The 21,074-nt window shown below is 50.4% G+C and overlaps 1 protein-coding gene across 1 annotated transcript in view; it reads left to right on the top strand.

Annotated features, from left to right (window-relative positions):
- The window catches only part of LOC148218278 (olfactory receptor 14I1-like), a 73,292-nt gene that overhangs the window by 27,773 nt on the left and 24,445 nt on the right, over positions 1 to 21,074 (top strand). The window lies entirely within an intron of this gene.

Genomic DNA, 21,074 nt, shown 5'->3' with positions numbered 1-21,074 from the left:
CAATGTGGGACTCCAAGTCAGGAATACAATTTAATAGGAAAAAAAAGAAAAAATAAAATACATGCAATAATACAAAAGAAAAACCACCAACAGAGTCAGAATCCAAGCTTACACCCTGTCAGTCAGTAGCAGTCCATATAAATGGTGGCTGCAGTCCTCCTGGATGACAGATGTGGTTCCGTTGAAGCAGTGCTCCTGTAGAAAGTGCAGTTTTCCAGCGATGATGTAGAAAAGGTCTGACTTTCCTCTGGGATGCAGTGGAAAGGGCTGCCTTCACGTCCCAAACCCCAGTTTTTTATCTAGGTAGGAAAGGCTTGGCTCCTGCCCCTGGCTGGGGCATCTCCCAAAGGGGTGATGTAATCTTATCAGTCACACAATAGGACTTAATGGCCCATTAACGGAATATATCTTCTGGAGGAAGGATGGGTTGTGAAAAGATAATGATGATCATCCCCCTGACTTTATCAGATGGCACATCAGCAGAGGATATCTCCCACAGAGAAAAGGATCACCACCCCTCATACATTTCAACAGATGGTGATAGAATACACATTTTTGCATTTTACCCCAGGACAGTGTTTTCTCTTTCTGTCTTCTTCTTCCTTCTTCTGCATGGTTTCAGGTAGTAGTTTCTGATTGGACAGTTAATGCTGCCCAGTGGGTCACAGCAGTTTGGTTATTTAGTGAAAAGTATAAATTAATATAGGTGTTAGTTCTTTATAGAATTTTTTAACTTTAAAAAACCTTGTAACTAGCTCGATACGCCTCCACTTGCTGGCTTTTAGCTGGTGGCTTGACGTGTTGCAGAACTCTCTGTACTTTAAATATGATTTATTAAACAACCAAGCCCAAACTCGAGAAAATTCACCTCCTTCATGTTTTTAATCCTGACTCTGCTTAAAAACAAAAGAAAATTAAGACAAACCACTAATTAGGTGGTTCACTTACCTCATTTACAAGTGACTCCATCACTTCCCTGGGCAGCCCCTTCCAATGCCAAATCACCCTGTGAATAAATTGTTTCTAATGTTCAGGATAAACCTTCCTTTGGTGCAGTTAAGGCTGTGTCCTCTTGTCCTGTCCCTGTTCCCTACAAGAAGATCTCAACCCCCACCAGGCGGCACCCTCCCCTGAGCCTCCTCTTCCCCAGGATAAACATTCCCAGCTCCCTCAGCTGCTCCTCACAGGACTTGTGTTCCACAGCTTCTCCTCTGTTGTTCCACAGCCACTGCTCCTGTTCCAGTGCAGCTGCAACCCCTCCAGTGGTGCTGCTCCCACTCCAGTGCTGCTCGTCTGTGACAATGTGAGGACATTGTGACACTGAGCAGAGACATGGTACTGTGGGGCCATTGTGACATTGAGGGGACAGATGGAACCCTGGGGCCATTGTGACACTGCAGGGCCTCCTGGAATTCTAGGGCCATTGTTACACTAAGGGGACACATGGAACTCTGGGTCCCTTGTGATACTGAGGACACACATGACACTTTGGTGCCATTGTGACATTGAGGGGACAGATGGAACCCTGATGCCATTGTGACACGAGGGGACATGGAACGCTGGGGCCACTGCGCCACTGCAGGGCCTCCTGGAAGCGTGTGGCATTGTGACACTGAGGGGACACATGGAACCATGATGCCATTGTGACACATGGAAACCTGAGGCCATTGTGACATGAGGGGACACATGGAACCGTTGGGCCATTGTGACACGGCAGGGTCTTTTGGAGCTATGGGACCATGGTGATAGTCAGGAGACACATGGAACCGTGAGGCCATTGTGACATGAGGGGACACATGGAACCATCGGGCAATTGTGACACGGCAGGGGCTCTTGGAACCGTGGGACCGTGGTGACACTGAAGGGACACATGGAACTGTGGGGCCATTGTGACACTGGTGGGCACATGAAAGCCTGAGGCCATTGTGTCACTGAGGGGAAACAGGGAATCCTGAGCAATGGACATAGGATCTGTCCCCACATGTCCCAATGGCATTAGGGTACACTGTGAACCAGGATCAACTAACACTCGATATTTCTGTGGCTCTAATGTGCCAGGTCATCGGATCCACACCATCCAAAAGATCCAGTTTTCCCGTCCCTCTCTCTGGCTAGAGGCAGGGCCCCACTAGCCATGGTTATTATTTCTTTCCTGGGGATACATGCTGGAGGTTCCTTCAAGGGGATCTGACAGATCATCCTCCCTTCTGTAATACCCAACACCTCAGTCATGGGAGGCTGAGGCTACCTTCACTTTAGTGGAGCTCCCTCGGTTTGTGTTTCCCCCCCTGAGCTAACACACCCGTGCTGCCAGGACAGAAGTGGGTTTCCCATCCCACCTTCTCATGTCTTCCCCATGGTCACACAGAAAGAACCACAGGTCAGCTCATGGGTTGTACCTTCTCTGTCTAGCTGGGGGATACTGGGCTCTGATTTTGGGGCCTGTGACTCACACTGGTGCTGCACTGATTTTCCTCATCTCCTCCCTCATCTCCCTCATCTTCTCTTGGAGGCCCTTGACCATGGCAGAGACAGGAGCCTGCATCGGGCCATTGATCATACTCCCAAAATTTCTAAATTTGCTGGTGACAGAACCCACTGTCTCTCAGTTGTTATTAGCATTAATTGTTTCAGTAAAGGTGGTGTAGTGAGATGGCCCCAGGTTTGTCAGATTCCATCTCTGCCCTGTGCACCTGACCTTGTCAGGGTCATTGTCATGCTGTTTGTCCCTCCCAAAGAGCACCTCCAGCACTGCCACTTCTCTCGGCTGTTGGATCCCTTCCTCAAGGGTCTTCCAAGGCATTCTACGGTGGTGCTCCTGCATTCTGTCTCTGTGGACAAACCTCTCTCTCACACTCATTAAAAGTCACTCCCAGAGGGAAAGGAGGCCTGGCTCCCTTACAAATACCTGCTCCACACCTGAGTCCTGGGTCAAGAGTCCCAAATTCCTTGCCTCAATGCCATCCAGTTGCACGCCTGTACCCCTAAGGTCCCAGACCCAAAGTAACCAAGTTTTAAAAGCCTCACGGCCCCATCATACAATGTCTTTTTACAGATTACAGAGACTTTCATATGACAGGGACTCGGTGATGATCTCAACCTCTGGCTCCCCTGCTGGTTGTGAGTGCCCTCCTTTCTTATCCTTATTAACTAGGTGCTTTGTTCTCATCCTAGATTTCTTAGTTTCCACAGGGGTGACTGCTGCTGGCTACAAGTGCTCTTGCAGTACATTTGGAACCTGGACAGATGTAAGGTCTGTGGGTTCCACTGCTGCACCATCAGACTCTCCCTCTTTAAGGCAGGGGGAGGGTTTCTCACCAGCTGGAGCAAGGTACTCCTTCAGCATCTGGCTCATCTCATGTATCTCCTTCACTGTAACCCCTACCCACTCTGGGTGGTTTCTTTCTGAAGTGGGCTGTGGGGCAAGGTCAGGCTCTGGGGCAGGGTTAGGCTCTGTGGAAACACCCCTAGTCTCTGGAACAGGGTCAGTCTCTGCAGCAGCATCCCGATTTCCTGGGGTTGTTATCCAAGTCAATGTTCCCTTGTCTCTGAATGTTAAACAGAACAGGCAGATTAGCAACACCAGCCACTGTATGATATCATTAGCATTTAGAGTGGATTTGAAGCCTTTGAAAACTGGTGGGGTGGACCTAAACAACTGGGTGATGGGTTAGGAGAAAATTTCCCCTGCTCTCACTTCCTCACATTAAGTACCATTATTGAAGTAATCCCAAAAACACACAGATAGAGTGTGATAGCTCTGAATCCATGTACTTACCTTCCAGAGAGAGTTAAAAAGCCATGAATTCCTCACCTTATCAACCCACAAAATGAATTCTATAGTAGTCACAGTACCCTTAGTGATAGCACCCGTGTTGAGATAAGGGGCTGCAAGTGGGAGAGATGTAGCTGTGACCACGTGCAGCCCGAGCCAGGGTAAGCTGGACACCATGGTGCCACCTAAAACACAAAATCAGGTCACACAAGAACTATTATTCCTTTTCCAGCCTTTCCACTCAATGCCCACAGGTTCCACCGTTGGGTGCCAAAATCACTCCTGGTTTGAATAAAAGACAGGTGTGTGCTAGGGAAAGCAGGGCCTTCCCTTGAAATGGAGAAAGCAAATCCCTCCCTCTGAATTAGTACAATTTTGAAATTAAGGGGCTCTCAGACCAAGATATGGGGATAGGAAAGACAGTTCTTTACCAGTATATCTAAGAAGGCAAACAGAACAACAACTCTGGAATTAACAAGAAGCAGAACAGGAACCCAGTTCCAGTCCTTCTCGGCCTCAGGCACTTTCCCCTGTGCTGCAGTCACCGTCACCGCTGGCAGTGAGCGCTGGCAGGTTCCCGGTGGACGGGGCAGATGTGACGATCCCGGCACCTGCAGGGGCTGGGGCTGATGGCAGCTGTGTCCCAGATGGGAAGGGATGGGGGAGAGGCAGGATGCTGGGAAAACAGCAAGCTGAAGTGGGAGGGCATCCAAGCAGGGGTGCAGGGTCCAAAACAGAGAGGCAGCTCCTGGCGCTGGGATGGTGGGGGGGTAGCAATGACCTTTCTGCTCCGAGAGCCAAAAGCGAGCGAGAGCCAGCAACTGCCCCCCACCCTCCTTTACCTGCTTCCAATCTCACCGTGTTCCCACTTTCCCTCCCCCCACCCTCCGAGAGAAACTCCCAAAAAAACAGGGATGCCCTCCCTGGTGCTAGGACCTAACCATCAGTGCTTCTTAGCATGTCAATGGGAAAAAAATTCCACAGGCAGAGAGGAAAGGAAAAACCAACCCCCAACAGACGCTTATCCAGTTCTTCACTGATTTGAGGTTTATCAGCTGTTGCAGACACTGGGATGATGGTACAATGTTTTAATGTTTGGTAATAATCTAATTTTACAAGTGTTTTTAATTATATCTGTCATCGGAAATGTTTTGGATTGTTATATCAGAATTATTCCCAGTTACTGTAAGTTTTTGGTTTTACTACATGTATTGTTTTGTTTTGAACTTCCTTTCATGGCAAGAATCATGCATGCTGTTTTTAAAACAAAGAAGGGGGAGTTAGCTCCTAAATATTTACATATTTACAAAAAACATTTTGCAATATTTATACAAAAAAAGTAAAATTTTTAATGTAAGGCTCTTCAATTGAATGTACAATGACAAAGACTAATTAATTCATTAACTTAAGGAGAAGGTATGCATGTGTTTTTATCATCAACAACTTCAAAGTAGTCACCTGTTTTTTCAGCCAAATATCAATTGCCTCCAAGAAAATGAAGCCCAGTGAGAAGAAAAAGAACCTAATCACCACGCAGCCTTCGTGGCCAGAGCAAAATCAGAAGTAGGACTGCCAAGACATAGCTGTGTCTGGAAATTTACAGGTAAATTGCCAAGGAAAGCCTTAGGCCATCATCACAGTATAGTGTTCCTACAAACCTTCTTCAGTAATTCCCTGTTCCAGGATCCAAGAGCACATTCAGTGATGTCAAAGATTAACATTTCAAGCTAATTGACTATTTGGACTTTAAAACAATGGTCATTTATTCCCATTTGCCTAGGAGACATTGGACATTATTCTTTTGTTTTCTCATGCTGTGAAACCCTGTGTCAATGACCTGATAGAATTTGCTAAGTTTTGTTGATTGTAATCTGTCGTTTATGTATCTTATCCCATATCTAACAGATAACCAGTAATAACCTTAATGAGATAACACCCTCACAAGAGAGAGCTATTTTATCATCAGAACATATGAACCTTCTTTGAATTAATGAAAAAGGGTGAGATGTTGCAGTCAGGTAGACAAATTATAAAAGAAAGGCTTCATAAAATCGGGTCTTGCTCTCTGCTAAATTCATAGCTAGCCTGTCACTTCTATGTGCAGCTAAGTTACTTGATTGTTTCCATGTGAAAACAATCTTAAGCATGAAAACAATTAACACAACAAGCTATTCTCGTAAGAGAACCATTTGCACCTGCAAGAAATAAGAAATCTGTCCTGCTGGGGACAAGGACGTTCATTCTCTTCCAGGAGCCCAATGCCCGGCTGGGGCTCCAGGGCAGGGGGTCCTTGAGCCGCTGCCCCAGAACCTCCGCCAGGGTCTCCCAGCGCAGCTGGAGCCGCTCGGCCTGGGGTCCCCAAAGGCCTCAGCAAGCCCCAAGTCCCTGCCAGGAACCCTCAACTCCCTCCAAGCCAGCATCCCCCACAGCCCCTGCAAGTTCCCCCCATGGTACCGGCCGTGGCCGTGTCCCCACATGTCACTGGCCATGTCCCACCATGTCCTCACCCATGGCTGTGTCCCCACCATGTTTCCATCCCTGTCATTGTCCCTCACATCTCCATCCATGCCTGTGTCCCCCCATGTCCCCACGGATGGCCACATCCCCCTCCATGTCCATGTGTCCCCATGTCACTCTCCAGGTCTGTGTCCCACCATGTCATTGTCCCTCCATGTCCAACCCATGTCTCAGTTCAGTGTCTTTATTTTTACCCCAGTGTTGGATGTTTTAAAGGGATGAAGAGAAATGAAAAGCAAATCAAGGCCAAAAGAAAAGAATTTCTGTGTCTGTGCAAGCTGAAGATCCACGTGCTTGGGAGGGAGGGAGGGAAGAACATTTTTGGAGGAGTTTCCACCCCACTATCTCCAAAATCTTGGTCTTTGCCTGAGTTCATCACCATTTGGCTGTGGAAGACACCCTTGGGTAATAGGAAACCAAAATCCTGGAATCACTGAGGTTAAATGTAGTAGTTTTGCTTTATTAATTTGATTTTTTTTTGTTGTGAGAGAGGATTAAGAAGTAGACAAAAAACAGGTTTTACTTTAAAAGGTGTAAAGAGAAATTTTATTACTAGAAACTATAAGAAAAAAACCCTTAGAAGAAAACTTTAGGCTACTGCTTTTTCTTCCATCCTTTTTTTTTTTAATACTAAACACGTACAAAAACAAGTCAGATAGTTTACCATCTCTAAAATAGTTTTTTACTCATTTACTTGAAAGAGGAGACTTTTTTTCAGTCTATGGAGATTTCTTCACAAGAAAACTCATTCTTCTTCTTTTGATGTTACAGTGATTAGCTTCCCAGGAGAATGGAAATCTGATTACTATCTAAAAATCCTTTATACAGACTAAGAGTTTTTCTAATAACTTTTATTGAGGACTATATTAACTGCTGAGTCACAGTTTAAGGATTATAACAGTTTGAACAAAAGCTTACTTTATTTTTGAGAATAGAGTTTTTTCCTTTTTCTTTTTTTGGGGGCAGCAGGGGTTTTCTTATTATTTAAAACTAAGAGATTACTGCAATTTTAATATTTGTTTACTTTAATATTAATGCTTTTCTTTATATGTACAGTTAGAACAGTCATATTCACTTCAAAATATTTTTACATGTTTTAGAGGAAACAAGAGTTTTTTCTCCATAGTTTAAAAACAGAGAAATGTTAGTTCATGACTTTTCTCCATTCTTTATTTCGAAGTTAACAATTCTTTTTGTTTTATTTCGGTGTTTTTATATTGTTTCCGTGTGTATCATTATTTTGGTGGGTTTTTTGTTTTGTTTTATTTTGTTTTGTTTTGGGGGGGTGTTGTTTGTTTTTGGGGGTTTTTTGTTTGTTGGTTTGATTTTTGTGGTTTTTTTCGACCATCCAACACCAATCCTCCCATGGGAGACGGAGCGGGAGCAGAGCACAAAGCTCTTCCCACACTCGGGGCACCCACAGGGCTTCCCTTAGTGGTGACTCCGTTGGTGTCGGGTCAAGTGAGAGCTCCGTGAGAAGCTCTTCCCACACTCAGGACACTCGTAGGGCCTCTCCCCAGTGTGGATGCGCCGGTGCAGGATGAGATGGGAGTTGTGCTTGAAGCCCTTCCCGCAGTCGGGGCAGCGGAAGGGCCTCTCCTCTGTGTGAATCCGCTCATGTAGGAGGAGATTGGAGCTGGTTTGAAACCTCTTCCCACACTTGGGACACTCGTAGGGCCTCTCCCCAGTGTGGACACGCTGGTGTCTTCTCAGGCCAGAGCTCCATCCAAAGCTCTTCCCACATTCCAAGCAGGTGTAGGGCCGTTCCCCTGTGTGGATCACCTGGTGCTCCATCAGATGAGAAATACTCCTGAAGCTCTTCCCACATTTCCCACACTCATATGGCCGTTCTCCAGTGTGGATCACCTGGTGTAGGATCAGGCTGGAGCTGTAGTTAAAACCTTTCCCACATTTCAAGCACTTGTGGGGCTTCTCCCCTCCATGAGGCTTCTCCACCAGCTCTGAGCTCTGCCTGCATCTCCGGCCGCCTTCCCGGCTCAGGGAGGGTCTTTCCTCCTCACAGCTCCCTGGGCTGGGTTTGCAGCCCCTCCTCGAGAGAGATCTCCGGGGCTTTTCTGCCTCCTCCATCCCTGCACACCTGAGGAATGAAAATTCCTGGTTTAGGGGGAAATAACAAGAAAGGAGCTCCATAAACTGGGTGTTCCTCCTCGCCCAAGTTCATCTCTGGAAGTCATTGAGCATCTTGTCTCTGTAATAACCTCCCAAACACCAAGATTCAGACCCAAAATCCTCCAAACTTTAAGACACAGATCAAAAACTCCCCAAATATCAAGATTCAGCCAAAATCCCTTCCAAAATTGTGCTGGTTTGAAAGCAAAACCTGTGAGAGACTCCAAGTCAGAAATACAATTTGATAGGGAAAATGATAAGAGAAATAAAATCCATGCAATAGTACAAAAGAAAACACCTGACAGAATCAGAATACAACCTGACACCCCACTAGTTAGGCCAGTGGTAGCAGTCCTGATGACGTGGTCTTGTAGTAGTGATGCTGTAGAAAGGTCTGGTAGATCTTGTCCTCAGGAAACCAGTGGGTAAGGGCTGCCTTGGTGTTCCAAATCTCAGGTTTTATCTAGGTAGGAAAGGCTTGGCTCCTCCCCCTGGCTGGAGCATCTCCCAGTGGGATGATGGAATTTTATCAGTCATGCAGGGGGACTCAATGGCCCATTAACAGAAGATATCTTCCTGGAGGAAGGATGGGTTGTGGAAAAGATAAAGAGCACTGCCCCACCTGGTTTTAACAGATGGCCCATTAGCAGAGGATTTCTCCCACAGAGATAAGGATCCCTGTCCCACAGATGGTGATAGAATACATACTTTTGGTCACATCCTGTGACCTAAAACACATCCCCTGCTCGCCAGGGCCTTGAGGAGCAGCTGTCCAGCTGGGCCAAGGTGTGCCAGCAGCTCCAGCCATGCTGGGGAACCTTTCCAGCTCTGGGCCCTGCTGTGCAGGAGGGTCCCTGTGTGAGCTGGGGCCTCAGCCACTCCTCTCTCCACACTCGCCCTGCTGCAGCTCCACCATCCCGGCCAAGAAGGCGCGACTCTCCCTCGCCCCCAGGGAGCCCAAGGACCGTCCGGTTTGACAGCTCTCACACATGGCCTCAGCAGCAGCAGTCGCCCAGGAAAGCAGAGCACCAGCCCTTCCTGCCTCCCCCATGGCCCCCCAGCCCGGTCGTGAAGCGGAAGCCCCCCGAGATCCCCCCACCTCCTCCCCTGCCCAGCCAGCCACCCTGGTCCAGCTAGGACTGAAACTGGGCCAGCCATGGCAGGACTTGGGCCACCAACAGCTTGGGACATCTGCTCCTCTCTACAAATAACACGTGTTACCTATGGAAAACATCCAGAGGCACTTTTCATACTGTTGTGCCTCCAACAGAAAGGGCTGAAGATTCTTCCCATGCCCTGCCTCATCCTTTGCTGTTTTGATTTTCATACACCTGGGTGCTGGCTGAATCTCTTCAAAGAACATTTTTAACACTGCATGTTTTACCCCACCTATCGAGGGAAAAAAAATAAAAAGATTCTTCACTTCAGACTTCATTTTTGGTGTGCTTGGCCACTCACATTTTGAGCAATGAATTTTCCATGGTACCTCTTGCTTTTTCCTTACTATCAATAAAAAGTACATCTGGTCATGAAAGTCACCACTATTACTGAGATTCACCTCAAAGCCCAGAGGAGAATCTGGCACAAAATATTCTCCCTGTGTACTCTACAACAAGAAATATTCAGAGGAAAATACAGTGGCAGCTGAGACTTGTGGAACTCCCAGAATACTGAGCCTGCAGAGGAGGCAAACAGCCCTGGAAGTGCCTGAGGGGACTTCTCCTCGCAGACTCCTCTCAAAGTGTGTCACTTCATCAGGAGAAGCCTTTCAAACCTTTGCCTTTCCTTCCTCCTGTGTTAAAATGTAAGGCTCCTCTTGAGAAAATACTGAGCTACAAACAGTTCTCCATTCCTCAACAAAGCTACTCAGGTGCTCAATTTAAGAAAGAGCAAAACTAAAGGTGGTCAGAAAATTCCCATCAAGGCCTATTTGCAGAGAAACCCCATCATATGGGAGCAAATATTTATTAGCATCAGTTCACTCAAAAGAAACCCAACCCTGTATTAAGCAGTGTTTTAAACGAACTTGAATTCTTTTTCCTCACATGTCAGCTGGACTGGTTTGCTCCTTTTTTGTCCTAGAGAGAATATTAGAACGATTTGCTCTTGACAGGACTCCTTGGGTGGCCCCCAGCCCTGGCTCCTCACCACACCTTGCCTGGGCTGTTAACGCAGCCTGTCAGCACCACCTGACTTTGGCAGCCTGTTCAGACCTCGGGCACGGCTGGTGCCACGGTCCCCTCTGGTGCCACGGTCCCCTCTGGCTCCTGGCGTGTCCCTGCTGCTGGAGGAGCCCTGCTCGTGCCGCTGCCTGCATTCAACAACGCCGGTCCTACTGCCCAGCCAAAGAGGGACCAAAATCCCTGCTTTGGGCAGCTCGCTTGAACGAGTTGAACACTTACTCATCTCTAACACAGACCTCTTAACATCCACACACCAACACCAGGAAGTCACCTCATCTACAGAGGTCAGGAACCTGAGCGAACACAAGGTCGACATTCAAGCACATCGAGTTTTTAATTTAGTGGAAGCACTCACTCGTTCACAAGCCTTACTTGTCAAACTGGATTGTGCGATGCTATTGTCTTGCTCGTGTTAGAGAGAAACCAGGGAGAAATTAGCTAAGAAAGAAGAACCACACTTGGGGCTCAGGCTTGGCAGACAAAGGGAGCAGGGCGGCACCTGCCCGCTTTGCCCGAGTCTCTGCTCCCGCCGGACAAAGGCGGACGCGGCTCCGTGCGGGGCGAGCCGGGCGCTCCGTGCCGGGGCCGAGCGCTCGGGCGGGCGGCGCTCAGGATGCTCGGGCAGCGCCGCGGGCCGGGCGGGCGCGATGGAGCCGCCTGAGGGCTGGGACCCCTCCGGGCGGCCGGCCCGGCGCACGGAGTGGCTGCTCAGCGCCCTCGCCCACCGCTACGGGCTGGAGCGCGGCGTGGAGAACGAGATGGTCGTGCTGGCCAGCGGCCCGGAGCAGTCCCTGCAGGAGATCTTCCAGCAGCGGGACTGCGCCGGGCCGGGCCGCATCCCCGGCGAGGAGTCCCGCACGCTGTGCCGGGCGCTGGGGCCGGAGGAGGCGGCAGAGCCCGAGGAGTGCGCGGGGCTGTGGGACGGGCTCTGGGCCGAGCTCACCTTCCGCCAGCTCCACGCGCGGCTCTGCGGCCACTTCAGCACCCGCGCGGGGCCGCGGCTGCCGCTGGGCCGGGAGGGCGAGCACATCGAGAGCCACATCCGCCCGCGCAGCCCCCGCCGAGCCTGAGCGGCGGCCGCCGGGACCCTGCTCCCGAGAGCGCTGCGAGGAGATGGTGGCGCTGGAGCGGGCCGAGGAACGCATGGCCGAGCTGCAGCAGGAGAAGGGCAGCCTGCGGCAGCTGCTGGAGGACGTGCGGGCCGCCCTGCAGAGCAGCGATGCGCGGTGCCCGGCGCTGCGGCTGAGTCCGGGCCGGCTTCTGCACCGCGCTCCCGGCGGCGCCTCGGGTGGCCCCGAGCGCTTCAGGAGAGATGCTGCTCTCGGAAAGTCAGTGTTTAGAACCCCTCCGCCTCCGGACTGAGACCGAAGTTGCTCGTTCATCCTCGGCATTAACTTTCTAGCAAAGTTTAGTTACAAGGGAGGCTTTTAGGAGAAATGTATGGCATCGGTGTGCCATTGAATATGTTTGTGATGAGCACTGTTCAAAGTGTCGGGGAGTTCAGCTTAACAAACCCACGTGTACAATGCTGCTGCTGCTTCTCCTGCACGTGCAGCCAGGATGTGCTGATAGCAGATGCTGGGTATGCACTGCTACAGGATTTTTCCTGAAGTAGGAAAGAACTTTGGGATTCTTACCTGCACAAGCACATGCGGTGCCTCAGTCATAAGTGCATCAGAAATATCAGAAGTATGTCTTCAGAGTGTGGTCACAAGGGTTCAGAGTTGGAGCCAGTTCTGCGGGCAGGCTGATGAATAGTCGGGGGCTCCCCTGCAGAGCCCCATTCATTCTGAGGCTGCTTTCTGCTGGTTCTACTGAACTGGCTCGAGTGAAATAGACACCCAATTAAAAACAGTTAAATTACTCTGGCATGAAACAGTGGGGAACAGGCAGAGCAGTGAAGGGCAGCATGGACGAGTTGTTCTGGCAGCTCTGACGAGGTCTGGTTTGATACAGCACTCACAGAACTCTGCTCCACCTGTGACACTTCCACTTGCAGAAGATGACTGTTCCTCTTCACAATATCCAGCAAGGCAGGTGAAAGACACTTTTACCATTTTCATCTTCAAAAAGGAGAGGAAATCAGCAGCAAACATGAAGTAACCAGTCAGAGATCCCGGGAAGAAACAAAAGAACAAAGAGTATAGGAAAAAACAGGTGGAACAGTGATCCTTATCTGTGTGGGAGATATCCTCTGCTAATGGGCCATCTGTTAAAACCAGGTGGGGCAGTGCTCTTTATCTTTTCCACAACCCATCCTTTCTCCAGGAAGATATCTTCTGTTAATGGGCCATTGAGTCCCCCTGCATGACTGATAAAATTCCATCATCCCACTGGGAGATGCTCCAGCCAGGGGGAGGAGCCAAGCCTTTCCTACCTAGATAAAACCTGAGATTTGGAACACCAAGGCAGCCCTTACCCACTGGTTTCCAGAGGACAAGATCTACCAGACCTTTCTACAGCGTCACTACTACAACAAGACCACTTCATCTGGACTGCTACCACCACCCTAACTAGCGGGGTGTCAGGTTGTATTCTGATTCTGTCAGGTGTTTTCTTTTGTACTATTGCATGGATTTTATTTCTCTTATCATTTTTCCTATCAAATTGTATTTCTGACTTGGAGTCTCTCACTGGTTTTGCTTTCAAACCAGCACAATTTTGGAAGGGATTTTGGCTGAATCTTGATATTTGGGGAGTTTTTGATCTGTGTCTTAAAGTTTGGAGGATTCTGGGTCTGAATCTTGGTGTTTGGGAGGTTATTACAGACACAAGATGCTCAGTGACTTCCGGAGATGGACTTGGGCAAGGAGGAACACGCAGTTTATGGAGCTCTCTTCTTGTTATTTCCCCCTAAACCAGGAATTTTCATTCCTCAGGTGTGCAGGGATGGAGGAGGCAGAAAAGCCCCGGAGATCTCTCAGGAGGAGGGGCTGCAAACCCAGCCCAGGGAGCTGCGAGGAGGAAAGACCCTCCCTGAGCCGGGAAGGCAGCCGGAGATCCAGGCACAGCTCAGAGCTGGTGGAGAAGCCTCATGGAGGGGAGAAGCTCCACAAGTGCTTGGAATGTGGGAAAGGTTTCAGCTACAGGTGCAGGCTGATCGAACACCAGAGGATCCACACTGGGGAACGACCCTACAAGTGTTGGGAATGTGGGAAAGGTTTCAGCCGGAGCTCCAAGCTGATCCAACACCAGAGGATCCACACTGGGGAGAAACCCTATGACTGTGGCAAATGCGGGAAGGGCTTCAGTGAGATCTCTGACCTGCTCCGGCACCAGGTGGTCCACACAGGGGAACGGCCCTACACCTGCTTGGAATGTGGGAAGAGCTTTGGATGGAGCTGTGACCTGAAAAAACACCAGCGCATCCACAGTGGGGAGAGGCCCTACGAGTGTCCCAAATGTGGGAAGAGGTGTCAGACCAGCTCCAATCTCCTCCTACATGAGCGAATTCACACAGAGGAGAGGCCCTTCCGCTGCCCCGACTGTGGGAAGGGCTTCAAGCAAAATGGCAACCTCACTGTCCACCGGCGCATCCACACTGGGGAGAGGCCCTACGAGTGTCCTGAGTGTGGGAAGAGCTTCTCACAGTTCACTCACTTGACCCGACACTAACGGAGACACCACTAAGGGAAGCCCTGTGGGTGTTCCGAGTGTGGGAAGAGCTGCGAGCTCTGCTCCAGCTCCATCTCCCATGGGAGGATTGGTGTTGGATGATCCCCGGTGACCCCCGTTGGGCAGAGCCCTGGTGACCTGTGGTCCTGGTGATCCCTGTTGGGTGGGGGGAAGTGGTTGGAGAGATTTCTCTCTCTTTTCCTTCTGTTGCTATGATTTGCTTGATAATAAATTCCCTCGCTGTGTCCAGGCTGTGTCTGTGACGCCCGTTTTTCTGTTTGGTGTGTTTGCTCGTCCTGTCTTAATCTGATCCTGGAGCTCCTGGTTAAACGTTCTATTCCCTTGCAGCTGGAGGGGCAGGGTCAGAGTGGCTTTGGTGGGTGCATGGCATCGAGCCAGCGTCACCTTGTCTTGGTTTGAAAGACAGGTATTTTTCTAAGGAAAGGTGAAAACCCCTTTCCTGAGATGCAGAATGCAACCACCTCCTTGCTAATTATTTTAGTTTCAAATCAGAGTTGAAGAGGGCTGTGTGATGGAGGCCACGGCCCAGGGGTGAGAGGGATGGGGAAGTGACTCCCCCCTCACGGTGTCGGGCGTGGTGCTCGGCAGAGTGTCCGGAGGTAGCAGGGTGAGGTGGGAGAGCAGCAGAGCGATGTCCAAAGGCAGGGAACGTGGGTTTCAGTGCTGGGATGGCAGGGGAGATGCCAGATCGCAGCACAGGTCATCCTCCTCTCTCTCCATGGGCGAAGTGAGAGAGCAAGAGTCCCCCCCCCAGACCGCTCTCCCACCTTTTCCTTTTCCAGTGTCCCCGCATCCCCCCACCCCCCTGCAAGAGAAAACTATTGCTACTAAGGTGTAGCCACAAATACTTAACATAACAATGGGAAAAATTCCACAGAAAGAAAAGGGAACAATTCAACCCCCAACAGGGGGAAAGAGTGGTCTGAAGATCTTATTCTGAATTTGCTTTTTTTTCTCTTTCTTTGTGTAGTTAATAAAGATTTTTATACTCTTTTACGTTTTAGGCCTGACTTGCTCTTTTGCTCCTGGTTCTGTCTCACAGCAGAAAATGAGTATATTTAAATTGGCAAGTCAAAACTATAACATTATTTGGTGCGTTGGCCAGGAAATTCAAAAATTCAAATTAAACCAAGACATTAGATTATCCTATCTGGATGAAGATAACCAGAACTCCAGGGAAGGAATTTATTGATGGGGAGTAGGACAGGATGGCTACAAAAAAAGTTGATTTGCAGGTTGGGGTTGATGAATTTGAATAATGAAGGTCTATGAATATGCAACACGTTGATGCATTTAAGGAAGTGTTTTCTGAGTTAGTGCCCTTGGCTGAATGCCCAGCACTCAGCCACATTAACCCTTTGCTTTATTGTCTTAGTCTCTTATTTGTTTACTCTTTTATTAAACCTTGTAAAATTTACCAGGAAAGCGAACCTCGTTTTTCACATCACTATGGGCAGGGAGCTGCTGCCTCCTGAAGCTCACCTTTCCTCGTTCCCTCCAGGAGGAAAGCTGGGTGTGGGAGTGCTGCATGCGTTCCTTCCGAGGCCTGCTGAGGGCAGGGGTGGGGAAGGGGAAGAAGTGGATGAAGAACTGCGTGCAGTGTCCTGGCCCTGCTCATCCTCCCCATGAATGACGAGACCCCCAGGGTGGGCCAGGCACTGCTGCCAAGGCTGAGCACTGACACGGAGAGGGGTGGCTGACCCTCCCGGGGCTCCAGGCATTGGGCAGCATTCCCCAAGCACAGCCCAGGGAAGGGTCCCTGCAGAGCCAAGTTGGCATTGCCAGCACCTGCCCTGCCCACTCCAGCAGGGCTCAGCACCAGGCCAGGACACCGAGGTGTGGACAGGTGTGTCCCCAAAGGTGTTGGAGAGCAGGGATTTGGGCCTCAATCCCTGTACCTGGGGGCCATTCCCGGATGTTTTCGCAGCTCTCTAAAGGCAGAGTCACCCCAGGTCAACTTTCCCAGGCCCTGGAGCCATCTCCCAGTTTCTGCTGTTCCACAGGCCACCAGGAATGCCATCCTTGCTATAGCAGAGCTCCTCAAGTGGAAGGAACTGAAGCACGTGGTGAAGACAGGGCAGACCTGGAGGATGGCTGACTGCCGGGTGAAGATGTGCCCCAGGGACTGTGCTGGGCCATGGGCTCTGCAGCTGGGCCTGGGGAAGAGACCCCACAGCCTGGAGCTGCATCCTTGTTCCTGGCTCAAGAACAGAGCCCCAGGGGCTCTCCTCCAGTCCCATCTCCCCTTCCTGCACCCAGTGGGAGGGAGGAGGGCTCTTGGTAATGGGGCTGCTGCCAGGAGGGGCTGCTCCAGTCACCTGGAAGATGTGTGACAATGCCCACATCTTTATGGTCCCTCCAGATGGAAAAGGACAGCAGGAGGGCTGAGCAGCACCTTCATCAGAGCCTGCAGTAACTGAGGGACCCTCAGGAATTTGTGCAAGACTGGACCATCAGGTTCATGAGCCCCAGCCCAGGGTCCCTCTTTGGGCAGCCCCTGTCCCCCCCAGCCCCTGCCCAGTGCCACATCCAGGCTACTGGTGGTCCCTGGTTGTTTGGGATCGTGCTGGGGAACAGCAGGGGCTGACAGAGCTCTGTGCCCAGGGACCATTGCGTGACATCTCCAGGACCAGAGGGAGGAGCTGCCTGCTCTGGATTTCAGTGGGGAGTGGGGAGTGAGGGTTGGGAGAGTGGGGGGTCTCTACAAACACGGGAACTCATCTCGGCTCTGTTTTGGTCACAGAACTTCAGGCCTTGCAGAAAGATGGGTGTGAACTCATGCGTTGTCTGGCAGCTCAGAGCAGCTCGATCCTGAGGAGCCCGAAGGAGCAGCGGACACCGGGACAGTCCCTGCGAGCTCTGTGGTGCTGGCACTGCTGAGCTGGGGGCCTGTTGTGCCCAGAGTGGGACATTCAGGCACGACTGATCAGGGACACCCTCCTACTGATTCACAAGGTGCAGAAAGGACTCCTTGACTTCCTAGGGTTCTTCTCAGAGAAGGCTCTGGGTGTGGCTGGATCCAACCCCAGCCCCAGACTGGGGCAGCACTTTAAGTCTGAAGGGTCATACAGGCGTCCTTGAGCCTGGAGATCACTTTGTCCTAAGGATTATGGCTGGAAAACCAACTATAGTTTTGTAAATAAAGTTAGTTTTTTTAAGTTTTAAATAATTGCTTTTCAAATTTCTTTTAAGACATCCCAAAGGTACCTGCGGGCAGGTGGGCACACAGGTGTGATGGGGTGGGTGGGATCAGGCCAGGAATTAGACCCTGATTTTGTGATTTACAGCAGGACTTCTCTGATCCTAATTCCCAGTGTTATGGTGCTGCCAGGTGTGCTGCTGGTGGGTCTGGGACTCTCACACTGAGATCTGATACACCTAAACTGGGGTTTGGGTCCCTCAGATGGGGATTCAGGTCCTGGACTCCTATACTGGGGTCAGGGACCCTCAAACTGTAATCTGGGTTCTTTAAACTGCGTCTGGGATTCTTAAACTGAGATCTGGTACCCCCAAACTGGAATCTTCAGCCCTCCAGCGTGATCTGGGATCCTCACACTGAGGTCTCAGCTCTCCACCCTGGCACCTGGGCCTCTCAAACTGGGGTCTGGAATCCTCAAACTGGGTCTGGAACCTCCCCCCGCCTGGAGTTTGGACCCCTGAAAAAACTGGGGGGGACAAGTGGGGGAGGTGAGGTAGGGCTTTATTTGGGGGTACAAAGATTAAAGGGGGATGGGGAGACCTCAGGGTGGAATTTTGGGTCTACCTTAGAGGGGGAAGGTGAGTGGGAGTAGCCCAGGATGGAGATTTGGGATCCTCAGGGTGGGCTTTGTGGAGTCTCAGGGGGGATTTGGGATCCCAGGGTGGGTTCTGGAGGGCCTCAGGGTGGAATTTTGGGTGTCCCAGGGTTGATTTAGGCAGTTCCAAGATAGATTTTGTGCATAGATTAGGTGCAAGATGGATTTTGTGGATCCGAGCACCAGATTTCACCGACCTCTTAGTGGAAGGCTATTGGGGTTTGAGGATTCCCAGGGTGGATTTTGGAGTTTCACAGTGAGTTTCACCCTCCCTAGGATGGATTTGGGCATCTCAGGTTGGGTTTTGGGGTTCCAGAGTAGGTTTTTAGAGTCCTAGGATGGATTTTTGGGGTCCTAGGCTGGGTTTTCAGGGTCAGGGGGATGGATTTTAGGGTTCCAGCACCCGCAGCGCAAAGTCCAGGGCCGGGGCACTGTGGGTCAGACACCCCATGGACACCACGTCGATGTGGGGCCCCAAAAACTGGGGGAGGGTCTCCAAAACGATGCCCCCGCTGGCCTCCACCGTCACTCCGGGATGTGCAGCCTTGACCTGCACTGCAGCCGAGTGCAGCTCCTGGAGGGGACACCCTGTTAGCAGGGAGCACACCCTCCCCAAAATTTGGGGGTACACTGGACATATGGATGTATACTGGATGCTGCATAGTGCAGAATCCCCCCCCAAATCTGCCCAATGTGGGCTCCCCCACAAGAAACCACCAATTCAGGGATCACTCCACCCACTGAGCTCCAAAACTGGGGTGTCCACCCCCAACCCCTCCAAATCAAGTGTTATCCTGATTAAACCCAATAAAAACTCACTAAAAATAGATTCCCACCCAACATCTGCCCAACTGGGGGCACCACCCACCACTGACCTCCAGAACAACCCCAAATTTGGGCTGTCCCCCCACCCAGAACCCCCCAAAATTGTGGCCTCCTATTCAACGCCTCCAATCCAGGCATTTGCCCACCCACTGACCCCTAAATTACAATCCCCCCACCTAAACTCCCCAAGTCAAGGGTCCCTTCACCCTAAACCTCCCAAATTGGGATTACCCAACCCTCTGACTCCCCCGAAATTGGGATTCCCCCTCATATCATTAGGGCTGCCCCACATTTACAGCAGATCCCCATTTTACTGGTGTAGCCTTACCCTATTTTTGCCACTCTCCTCGATTTTGGGGACTCAGCTGGGGATAACAGAGCCAGGATCTATGTGGTTAACCCCCACTTTTTTGGGTTCAACCCATTTCACTGGTCTGTCTCTCTTTTTAAAGGGTCTTGACCCCCATTTTTGGGGTCCAAGCTCACACCTGGAGGGTCCTCCCTTTCTTGGGGGCCCCTGCCAGATTTTGGAAGCTCACCTGGTGGGGGCAGAGGTCAAACCTATGGCAGTACCCACCGTTTTTGGGAGATCTGTGCCCCATTTTTGGGGTTTATCCCCATTTTTACAATCCAAACTCCCATTTTTGGGGTCCAGCCCACACTTGGGGTCCCACCACTATTGGCCCCCCTCCGATTTTGGGGCTCACCTGAGGGGGGCAGGTTGTTCAGCAGGACGATGTCAGCCCCAGCCCCAGCAGCCGCCGGCACCTCATCCGCACTCGAGCACTCGACCCCCAACCAGCGGGTGAAGCCCCCGGCCTGGCGCAGCCCCAAAATCATCTGGGGAAGAGGGGGGGGGTCAGGGAGAACCCCAGAGTGACGCCCCAGTAGGGGGCAGGGTAAAATGGGGGCTCCCCCCAGTTATTCACTTAAAATTGGGTTCCCCCACTGCCCTCCCCCCACATTGATCCCCAAACATTGGGGTCCTCTCTCCCACAGTATCCCAATTCAAGAGTGTCTACTCCCTAAAAGCTGGGGTTCTCTCAACTACAACCACCAAAATTTAGAGTTACCCATCACATGATCTCCCCCCAATACAGGGGTGACCCCAATTTCCTTCCAAAGTTGGGAGCCCCGCACCCATCCCCGCCAATTCATAGGTCCTCCCACATCAGTCCACGCCCAGAATATCCCAGTCCAAGAGTCTGTCCCAAAATTTGTGTGTTGGTTTGAAAGTAAAACCAGTGCGAGACTCCAAGTCAGTAATACAATTTAATAGGAGAAAAGAGAAAAAATAAAATACATGCAATAATATAAAAGAAACAACCACCAACACAGTCAGAAATACAACCTGACACCCTGTCAGTCAGGGTGTTGGTAGCAGTCCGTATAAATGGTGGCTGCATCCTCCTGGATGACAGATGTGGTTCTGTTGAAGCAGTGCTCCTGTAGAAGGTGCAGTTTTCTTCCGAAGATCCAGCGATGATGTGGAAAAGGTCCGACTTCCCTCTGGGATCCAGTGGAAAGATCTGCCCTCGGGTCCCAAACCCCAGTTTTTTATCTAGGTAGGAAAGGCTTGGCTCCTGCCCCTGCCTGGGGCATCTCCCAATGGGGTGATGTAATCTTATCAGTCACACATAGGACTTAATGGCCCATTAACGGAATATATCTTCTGGAGGAAGGATGGGTTGTGAAAAGATAACGATGATCATCCCCCGATCTTATCAGATGGCACATCAGCAGAGGATATCTCCCACAGAGATAAGGATCACCACCCCTCCTACATTTTAACAGATGGTGATAGAATACACATTTTTGCATTGTACCCCAGGACAATATTCCAAGTCCAACATTTCTGATGCCGTTCATGGGTCTCACTGAGGGACACAACTGAGAAAGTGTCCCCAGGTTCCAGTGTGAGCAGGAAATTGGAGGCAGAGATGACAGGTGGTGTGGGAAATGCAGGCACAGAGAGCTCTCAGGGCCTTGTGCAAACAGGCTCAGAGACTGCGATGGAAACAAGGTTTGACCTAAGACCTTGGAGAAGGCTTGGGGAATCAAAGCATTAAAAGGAAAATTGATATAAAATAAGAATATAAGATTTTAGTTTTAGAAGAAATCTATTTTAAGCAAACAGAAATATTCATTCTGTAAGCAAAGCAGTATATTAAGTAAGATAGGAAAAGTTTGTAAAGTTTAGCAACAGAACCTGTT

The sequence above is a fragment of the Sturnus vulgaris genome, unplaced genomic scaffold, assembly GCF_052056855.1.
Source record: "Sturnus vulgaris isolate bStuVul1 unplaced genomic scaffold, bStuVul1.hap1 Scaffold_192, whole genome shotgun sequence".
NCBI lineage: Eukaryota > Metazoa > Chordata > Aves > Passeriformes > Sturnidae > Sturnus > Sturnus vulgaris.
Note: the sequence above shows the minus strand (reverse complement) of the source record. Positions and strands in the feature narration are given on the sequence as shown.